The sequence below is a fragment of the Sinocyclocheilus grahami genome, unplaced genomic scaffold (assembly GCF_001515645.1).
Source record: "Sinocyclocheilus grahami isolate Dianchi unplaced genomic scaffold, SAMN03320097.WGS_v1.1 scaffold182.1, whole genome shotgun sequence".
NCBI classification, from domain to species: domain Eukaryota; kingdom Metazoa; phylum Chordata; class Actinopteri; order Cypriniformes; family Cyprinidae; genus Sinocyclocheilus; species Sinocyclocheilus grahami.
In genome coordinates this window covers 183,733-194,223 of record NW_015505361.1, presented here as the reverse complement: position 1 = coordinate 194,223, position 10,491 = coordinate 183,733, and the positions used below count along the sequence as shown (strand labels likewise).

General features: G+C 38.1%; 1 protein-coding gene across 3 annotated transcripts in view; it reads right to left on the bottom strand.

Annotated features, from left to right (window-relative positions):
- LOC107594362 (protein FAM168A-like) overlaps nt 1-8,015 on the bottom strand; it is a 53,173-nt gene extending 45,158 nt beyond the window's left edge. For 2 of the 3 annotated variants that reach the window (XM_016284373.1, XM_016284375.1), the window contains exon 1: nt 7,676-8,014. The gene's annotated coding sequence lies outside the window, so the exon portion shown is untranslated. Of the gene's footprint in view, nt 1-7,675 lie in introns of all 3 variants that reach the window. The other variant, XM_016284374.1, reaches the window with a different exon arrangement.
- Between the last annotated feature and the right edge of the window lie 2,476 nt (nt 8,016-10,491).

Sequence of the window (10,491 nt, the reverse complement as noted above, 5' to 3'; positions counted from 1 at the left end):
CTTTGCTGTAATAATGCAGGGAACCACTCGTTATAAATCTCCTAACTGTGATATTTTCAGAAACAGAAGCCGCGTTTTTTCATCTGAAACGTGCTGCGATTTATATTCCAAAGTCACTCATATAATGTAGAAACACTCAAGCAAGCAAAACACGCGCAACACGTGCATGTATTTGTACTGATGCAGAATAGTACAGCCTAGCGCATTTCACACAAGCTGCTAGATTCACTTTCGCCAGAAAGTCGTGTATGCCTAAGGCTGAAAATAAATTATGTTTATAGTGAATGCCCCTATGAATGGTTTTATTTTTACAATTACGTTTTAATCCAAATGATGCGTGTGCTAAGTGAGTGAACATCAAAGATCACACAACAGAATTGCACGCTCTCTCTCTCTCTCTCCCTACCGTTAAATAACTTATGCATTGTTTTACTTACTTGTTTTTGACGTATCCAACCGAACTACAAGCTTTCCAGCGATGTCTGTGAGAAAGATATATTCACTCGACAAGCTCGCACATCTGCGCCGCCGCGCGCTCAATCCACTCAGCGTGCTTTGCTCGCACACACCAGCTATACAGGTGTTAATACTGAATGTTTAACATTATATTCATTGCATACATATACTTCGTAGTATACATCCTTAACGTCTTTCTGCTCTGTTGTTCTGTTGTTGGTGTTTCTTTGTTTGAATATGGCGCTTATCACATGCTGTGTGGTATCGGTGTTTGGTATCGGCACATTTTAACGAGTACGAGTACGAGTACAGGAGACCAGTATCGGTATCGGTGCAACCCTATCGTTTTGTAAAAATAAAAATCGATTAAAATCGAGATATTTATATTTTTTACCCAGCCCTAATATTACATATATATATGAAATAAATAAAAGCAAAATATTTTTTTTCTGATGTAAGCATCAAAACAATGCCCTACCGTATTGCAACGCATCAAAGCAGTCAATCCAACACAGTCAAGAATAACTTAAAGAGGTTGCCACCATTTAGTAAACTGTGGACTAGCTTTGGCTCTTCCTGCTGACTTGAATGGTGATGCTTCCCGTTTGTCAGTTGATGGCCTTTAATTTTTAACCAGAAATGCGCACGCTGCTTTTCTGATGTTCACTGAAGTTTTCCGTGTTTTTTTTCACTTGAAATGTTTCCGTTTTGAATCGTTGTTACCAAAGGCGAGACACGTGAGGAAAAATTAAACGATCAGTTGTGGGACTATATTCTGTCATAAATCTCACACCACTCATTGCTGAACTTTCTACCGACCGTTACTGGAAATAAAATTTAATTACTGGTTGATATGTCCCGATCTCAATAAAGTTTACACACACTTTTTGGTTCGTGAATTAGATCTCGCTCGGGACGCGCGCTGTCTGTGGAGGTTTGGCCAGGACTGGTTCCAGAATTAAATCCGTTAAGTCCGTTGCCAATCACAGCTATTCATTCCCGAAACTTTGCAGGATGTAGCCTATGTGTCCGAAAAACTAAAGTTTCATACAAATTCTGAATGGATTATACCCTAGAAAGTCACTAAAATGTGTCACTCATCTTCGCTCACCGCGATCTTACAAAGTTCCGTTATAATCAATGAAGCTCTCTAAACTGCACAATGAATCTCTTATTTACATTGCGTCTACATTTACAAACGTTTCTGATTTGCCATTGCGTTCAAAAAATGGTTACAATGCTCAACGCTGCAAAAACACGTTGAGGGTATTTAGTAGAGCCCTGACCGATATATCGTTTTGCCGATATGAGCCTGTCACTGATATATCGGTATCAGCGAATATGTCGCCGATATGACATTTTTTTTTTACAGAACATATAACGCAGATAAAATGCTTGAAATGGCGTAATTACTTAGTTTGTCCAGCAGAGTGTTGTCCATTACAGAGTTTGTCCATTGTTTGCTACTGGTGACCTGGATGAAACGCTTTAAAGCTTAAGTCTATGGAAAACCATTGAAATTTTGAATGGCCATATCTCCGTAACGGCGCGGCGAATCCGTACCAAATTCGGGGGATCCCTTCAGCTCGAGGAACCCGTCGAACGCGAATCGAGTGTACGTCTAGAGGCCCGGGTGGTTAAATTCGTGGTCCGGTGCCGACCGATCAAGCGATTCCGGGGGGGCTACCGACGCGCGGAGGGTGGCGTTCGATAGGGCTCCTCGAGCTGAAGGAATCCCCCGAATTTGGTGGAGATCCGCCAGCGCGTTCGCGAGATAGTGACACCAGCCAACACATTCACTTCAGTAAGGAGGTCTCTTGTTCAGGCAGCAGCATTCAAGCATTGGCTCTTTCGACCGTAAGTGCCCCATGCGAAGTGGACTTCACATAAAACTCCGCCATGATTCCAGTTCCAATGGAACGTACACGTTACATTCGAAGGGCAATAAAGTGCGCGAGACGTGGATTTATTTTGTATTTATTTACAGAGGTATATTATGTCACACTTCACACTTCTCTAGTAAGTTTCGTCTGTGTGTGAAGACAGTATCGCAAATCCATGAATGAATGTTCCGAAGTGAAATAAACTTCAACGGAATAAAGTTGAATGGAATTGAATTAAAGTTGAATAAACGTCTGTACTATGTACTATAATAAACAGATCTCTCTTGTTTATTTATTTTATATATCGGCCGATATATCGATATCGGCCTTTTTTTACTCCCTAATATCGGTATCGGCCCCAAAAAACCCGATACTTTTTTTATTTTTAATGCTCTTCAATATGGCCACTGCAGGTCTCTTTCCAGTTCACAAGATACTCATGTTTAAAAGTCTATATTTTATATGACGTCACGTTTCACGTTATTGTTAGCTGATCTCATGAGGAGACACTGATACCCTGAAACAGCATCGCAAATCTAATGGGATTCCCCTGTAGCCACCAGGCAGGATCTCGGAGCATTTCTGCTCCTGTTTATCAGAGGAAACCAACATCCCCTCAGGGTGTGTGTGTGTGGTTAATCTGAGCTCTATACGCACTATTACAGCTGAGAGGTGACGTCGATCATAATCCTCTCATTTCACTGTGGATTTGGCTCACACACAGACAGTTCATGAAAAACAGCCGTCTGTTTTTCCACTCAAAAATAAAACCACCTCCGATGAAAAAGGAGTCTCACAAAGACGCATTAACGCAGAAGTGCGCAGACACGTACTGCGACACAATTAACACGCCGCCACAGACTCGCATGCTAACATGTTTGTGGCAAACTGCAGACTTTCAGCCCTCGTGAGAAATATCAGCGGCCCGATTACTGAGAGTACAGGTGAAGAAGAGCTTCTCGGAAAGTATGGAAGTCGTGGGAGGAAAATGTAGCAGTGAATTTAGTCGAAATCGTACAACTTGAGCATCCTCTCTACGCTACAGTTCTCTAGACCATCATTAGAGAAGAGACACATTACGACACTAATGAACAGCAAAAATGTGCTGCACTCGCTACACATATGCATTCTAAATGTAAGTACATTTCTTTTATATCCACTCTTAATATAAAATAATATAATATAATTTCATTCAAACCATAAAACATACAGGCATTTCTACTAAGAATATGTAACAAATTATTATTCAAGGTTATTAAATAAAACAAAGATTATTGGAGTATGCTTTACAAGAAAATACCATTACAGCCTTTCTAATTAAAAATTTAATGTTTAATTCAATGTGTTACTTGATGTTTCTTTGTAAATGTTTCTGTATTTAAAATACCGCAGATAAAATGCTTGAAATGGTGTAATTACTTAGTTTGTCCAGCAGAGTGTTGTCCATTACAGAGTTTGTCCATTGTTTGCTACTGGTGACCTGGATGAAACGCTTTAAAGCTTAAGTCTATGGAAAACCATTGAAATTTTGAATGGCCATATCTCCGTAACGGCGCGGCGAATCCGTACCAAATTCGGGGGATCCCTTCAGCTCGAGGAACCCGTCGAACGCGAATCGAGTGTACGTCTAGAGGCCCGGGTGGTTAAATTCGTGGTCCGGTGCCGACCGATCAAGCGATTCCGGGGGGGCTACCGACGCGCGGAGGGTGGCGTTCGATAGGGCTCCTCGAGCTGAAGGAATCCCCCGAATTTGGTGGAGATCCGCCAGCGCGTTCGCGAGATAGTGACACCAGCCAACACATTCACTTCAGTAAGGAGGTCTCTTGTTCAGGCAGCAGCATTCAAGCATTGGCTCTTTCGACCGTAAGTGCCCCATGCGAAGTGGACTTCACATAAAACTCCGCCATGATTCCAGTTCCAATGGAACGTACACGTTACATTCGAAGGGCAATAAAGTGCGCGAGACGTGAATTTATTTTGTATTTATTTACAGAGGTATATTATGTCACACTTCACACTTCTCTAGTAAGTTTCGTCTGTGTGAAGACAGTATCGCAAATCCATGAATGAATGTTCCGAAGTGAAATAAACTTCAACGGAATAAAGTTGAATGGAATTGAATTAAAGTTGAATAAACGTCTGTACTATGTACTATAATAAACAGATCTCTCTTGTTTATTTATTTTATATATCGGCCGATATATCGATATCGGCCTTTTTTTACTCCCTAATATCGGTATCGGCCCCAAAAAACCCGATAGTTTTTTTATTTTTAATGCTCTTCAATATGGCCACTGCAGGTCTCTTTCCAGTTCACAAGATACTCATGTTTAACAGTCTATATTTTATATGACGTCACGTTTCACGTTATTGTTAGCTGATCTCATGAGGAGACACTGATACCCTGAAACAGCATCGCAAATCTAATGGGATTCCCCTGTAGCCACCAGGCAGGATCTCGGAGCATTTCTGCTCCTGTTTATCAGAGGAAACCAACATCCCCTCAGGGTGTGTGTGTGTGGTTAATCTGAGCTCTATACGCACTATTACAGCTGAGAGGTGACGTCGATCATAATCCTCTCATTTCACTGTGGATTTGGCTCACACACAGACAGTTCATGAAAAACAGCCGTCTGTTTTTCCACTCAAAAATAAAACCACCTCCGATGAAAAAGGAGTCTCACAAAGACGCATTAACGCAGAAGTGCGCAGACACGTACTGCGACACAATTAACACGCCGCCACAGACTCGCATGCTAACATGTTTGTGGCAAACTGCAGACTTTCAGCCCTCGTGAGAAATATCAGCGGCCCGATTACTGAGAGTACAGGTGAAGAAGAGCTTCTCGGAAAGTATGGAAGTCGTGGGAGGAAAATGTAGCAGTGAATTTAGTCGAAATCGTACAACTTGAGCATCCTCTCTACGCTACAGTTCTCTAGACCATCATTAGAGAAGAGACACATTACGACACTAATGAACAGCAAAAATGTGCTGCACTCGCTACACATATGCATTCTAAATGTAAGTACATTTCTTTTATATCCACTCTTAATATAAAATAATATAATATAATTTCATTCAAACCATAAAACATACAGGCATTTCTACTAAGAATATGTAACAAATTATTATTCAAGGTTATTAAATAAAACAAAGATTATTGGAGTATGCTTTACAAGAAAATACCATTACCATTTTTTTTTTACTTCAAAATTTCAATCTAATATGTTACTTGCCATTTCTTTGTAATTATTTGTGAAATAAAGGTGTTCTGAGTGTTGCTATAGGTGGTTAATTACTTGAGAAATAAACACTTGGGATTATATACACTTCAAGAAACGTTCACTCTCAAGTCTCTATGATTTTTTTAAATCATAAATTGGATAATTTTGCAAAGTAAAAAAGTAAGCACTGAGGTTTCATACTAGGGGTTAGTAAGTATAAGCTGTAGTAACTAGTGATACTGGCTTAGTATGCACACTAATTAAGACATTTTGTGATTAGGCCCGACTGTGATCTCAATGCTTAAAAAGCACATTTCTGTTCTTCTGTTTCATCAGAGCACCTGCTACTCCTCCAAACGACAAGAAATCCTTTAATTATGACAAAAGCCCAAAAGCTTCAGCATACTTGCAGCACAATCCATAAACCTTTAATAAGCCGCAGTCATACTGTGATGAGGAGCTTTTCTGTACAAATTGAATTTCGAGCTGATAATGAAACTATCAATGAAAACAAACGAAGCGTTTTCTGTGTCTCTTCAGCCACTGTAATGTTAAGACCATCAATCAGAAAGTTATCGACGCTTTTATTGCAGGAACGGCACATGATGAGGAAGCCAATCCAAGCATAAACATCTCAGAGATTAATAACCGTCAGATTTCTGGCTTTTGGATTATGAAGACGTCACATTTTTGTTGGGTAACTTTACATTTCATTGTCTGTGTTGGTTAGAGATAGAACAATACATATATGCAACAACAGGAATTATTTTCATGTTAAGTTTAAGTTGAAACAATAAATAGATAATTTGACTACAACAATAAAAGCATAACATCCATTATGTATTAATGGATTAATAATAATTAATATAATAATAATAATTATTATTATTAGTAGTAGTAGATTATTTAATTAATATTTTAATTAAGTGTCCAATCACATTTTATTTCGCCATTTGACACAATTATAAAAAGATTAGATTACCTCAATAAAAAAATAAATAATTTATAAACAACAACATATTAAATTGATATAAAAATATAAGTATTTAAGCTTTAAGTGCCCAAATGGTTTTATTTCTGCATTTTGACACAATAATAGATTGATCATTAGACTACCTCAATAAAAACATAACATCCATTATAAATAATTCATTATTTATTAAATATGATTAAAATAAGTATTTTAAACAGCTGCTTGATCATTTATAATATTTAATCATTTTTATTTATTGATTAATTTTTTCATATTCTCTTTCTCTCTGTAAAATAAACGATTAAACAAATGGACGAGGTAGATTGTCATCCATTGTTATATCTGTAACTGAACGAGGTAATAGGAAATATTGTTTTGCATTCCCTCACTAAAACACAAAGCACCCACACACTAGCCTGTGAATGGCTGTAGACATGAAATTTATTTCATAAACATGCACATAATTGCTCATGGATTATGTCCAAAACCCACTGACTGCTATTCTATATGGACCAATGTGCTGTTTCCCTTTGTATCAATCCACCAGGAATGCAATGGCAAAAATATACCGAAATAAAATCGATAACGCCATAAAAATCTATGGCACTGCAACCGAAAGCATCGTGTATGGATGCAAAAAAAAAAAAGAAAAAAAAAAGAGAAAGTAAAACTCGCTCGAACGCGCGTTACACTGTAACGCTGTTCAACAAAAGATCTTTATTGCGTCACAATCGCTGTTACATTGTTACACATGGATGCGTCGGATTCTTTGATCGCGCCTCATATTTCCTCATAACAGCGCTTATGATCGTTTAAGGGCCTCAAACTCCTCCAGACACCATTTTGAGCGTCTCTGTGTCTCAGCTCTATGGAATGTCCAAATGCATGACAAGGGAATGAACAAAGTCATTCACGGATCCGTCCCGATAACGCCGTTAATCGATGCGTTCGTTTTCTCTTAAATCACCATCAGACAAATTAGAAAGAGCTTCACCATCACTAACACACACACACACACACACACACACACACTGGCAGGAGAAAAGCATTGCTGCTGTTTGGTGGCAGTGAAGCTCTAATGGTGGTTGGATGGTGTTTCTGGACTTTAGAAATGAAAACTACATCAAACGTGACTTACCAGTGCGAGATGGTTTGGATGGGTCACTCTGATCCAGTCTGTGATCCGGGTTATAAGCGATCTTCTGGGTTGCTGAGGGTCAGTCTATTCTCCGCGAGTGTGAAGGTTTCCTCCTCCGGTTGATTTTCAGGCTGTATGGAAGCACATAAAGCGATGGGGGATGGGGGATGCCAGAAGAGAAGAGAGGAAGGGAGGGGGATAGAGAGCGAGAGAGGGGGGCAGTAACATAGAAACACAAGGGGAGGACCTCTGTGTCTGACGCACGACTGAACGCACCAGGCTTTCGATGCACCATCCATTCGCCATATGCACGAGCAAAAATCAGCCAATAAGGCCAAAGATGAATGCATGCGCGTGCGTGCATGAAAATAAACCACACTTCATTCTGCCACGATAACTCACATGCATACAGATCCACGCGTGTGATGGGACTGCTCATATAGTCTGTGTGAAAACAGCAAGAGTGAAAGTCTGAAAAATGCGTCCACCAGAGAACAAGCACTGTTTCTTCAGGATTGGTGCATTTTAAGCTGGAAATCCAGGGCTTGCATCACGTTTAACATTGTTCGAATAATATTATTTAAACAAACAGACAAATATTATTGTTCACGTTTGTTTTTTCGTATAATAAATAAATAATAAAATAAATACATATACACAGTGCTGGCTAGATTACTTACAAATTGTAGTCCATTACTGATTCTAGATTACAAGACAAAAAAAAAGGAAATGTACTTTGTAAAGTAAATATATGCGCATTTACACGCAGTATAATATTTTCTCATTGACGCAAAAACCTTCACAAAGAAACTGATGAGGCTTTGTATCGCGCGCCCTCTGGTGTCTGTAATGCACCTCTACAGTACGGAGAGAAAGAGACGAAAGTTTTCTTTTAAACACAAAAGACTCAAGCAACTGAAACGGGAAATATGTAAACTAGTGTCAAATTTCAACAAGTGGGGCGATGAATAAATCTCAGTATCGAACTGGATGAAGAGAAAGCAGTTCATTCCTCAGGGAAAGATCAACAATGCCATCTAGTGTTTCCAACATGTTAGATCACATTTCATCTGTATCAGCTTTCCTTTAGTGTTCTTGACTCATGCTTTGAAACTCACGAGATATATTACTTAAATGATCTTACAAAAAGGGAACATAGCGCTTAAAAGAGCACAACTGAATTTCCATCATGGTATCAACATATCACCATGTAAAATACCTTTGATAGCTTTTTATAGTTTTCATTTAATGCGTCACTTTTTTGTGCCAATTTCATAAGCAGTAGAGTGCAACTTGTAGACCAATGTCAGAGCATCAGAGCTCCAGTTCTAATGAGACAGTGAACAGAATGTCCGACAGTATCATGAATGTACACTGATGGAGATCTTAAACATACAAGACATCACTCATTACAGTAGTGACTACCCAGCAGATTGAAGCTACAAATCAATATTTTAACACTTTCCAAAATGCCATGGTAGTTTATCATGCTATTCTTGAAAGCACCATATAGTAAATAAATAGGTCATAAATCAGTTTCATGAAGACTTTTGCCGAACAATGGAATTTCTATAGTACTCCAAATATACCATGGTGGTGGAAGACATAAACTATCACTGTGACTGAATGCACTTCAGGTGGCTTGTCTTTGAAACAAGTGTACTTCAAAGTGATTCTAGTATTTTGGCATTTATTTGCTTTCTTCTCTGTTATTTTATGTAATGCATCTCTAATCTGTCAAAGTTATTAATTTCTTAAACTTTATCCATTATTTATCATCTTTAACAAATTGTCAACCCCTAAAAATAGAACTCTTATTAGCACTTTTTAGTAAGCGTATGCAAATTCCTGGTAATTGCTTAAATTCTGCCTGGTGCTCTTAATTATTTATTCTTTTTCCATGGTTATTTTAGTAAAATGAAAACCATAAAATGTTGACTTTAAAATGTTTAAAATAATAATAAACATTCATCCAAAAATTCTGTCGTGATTCACTCATCCTCAATTTGTTCCAAACCTACATGAGTTTTATTCTTCTACTGAACATAAAAGAAGATATTTTGAAGAATGTGGTGACAAAACAGTTGCTGATCCCCATTGACTTCCTCAGCATGGAAAAATATTCTATGGAAGTTAACAGGGACCAAAAAACTGTTTGGTTCCCACATTCTTCAAAATATGTTCTATTGTGTTCAGCAGAAGAAAGAGATTCATACAGGTTTGGAACAACTTGAGGAGTGAATCATGACAGAATTTTCATTGTTTGGTGACCTATGCCTTTGGGGAAAAAGAGAGAGAAAAAAACGTAAACATTTATTTTATTTCAGCTAATTGCCAAGGCAACGTGTGTCATTTTCGTGTAGTAAAACTTAAACTAGCAAATAAATAAATAAATACAATGACAGAAACACAACAAAAACAAAGTGAAAACAGTAAATATAAAAATAAAACTAGATAAAACTAAACCCATAATAGTATATCAATGATACTAAAATCTTTATCATATTAGGTCAACTTTCTAATTGTTCTCATCTGTAAACCTCAGGCTTTGACAGAAAATCCTCCCTGTTGTGAAACCGAATCACCGCTAGAGGGAAATGGAGGGCTATTCTCACCAGAATCAGAATCAGAATCAGAATGAGCTTTATTGCCAGGTATGTTTACACATACGAGGAATTTCTTTTCGTGACAGAAGCTTCCCCAGTTATTTTATGTAATGCATCTCTAATCTGTCAAAGTTATTAATTTCTTAAACTTTATCCATTATTTATCATCTTTAACAAATTGTCAACCCCTAAAAATAGAACTCTTATTAG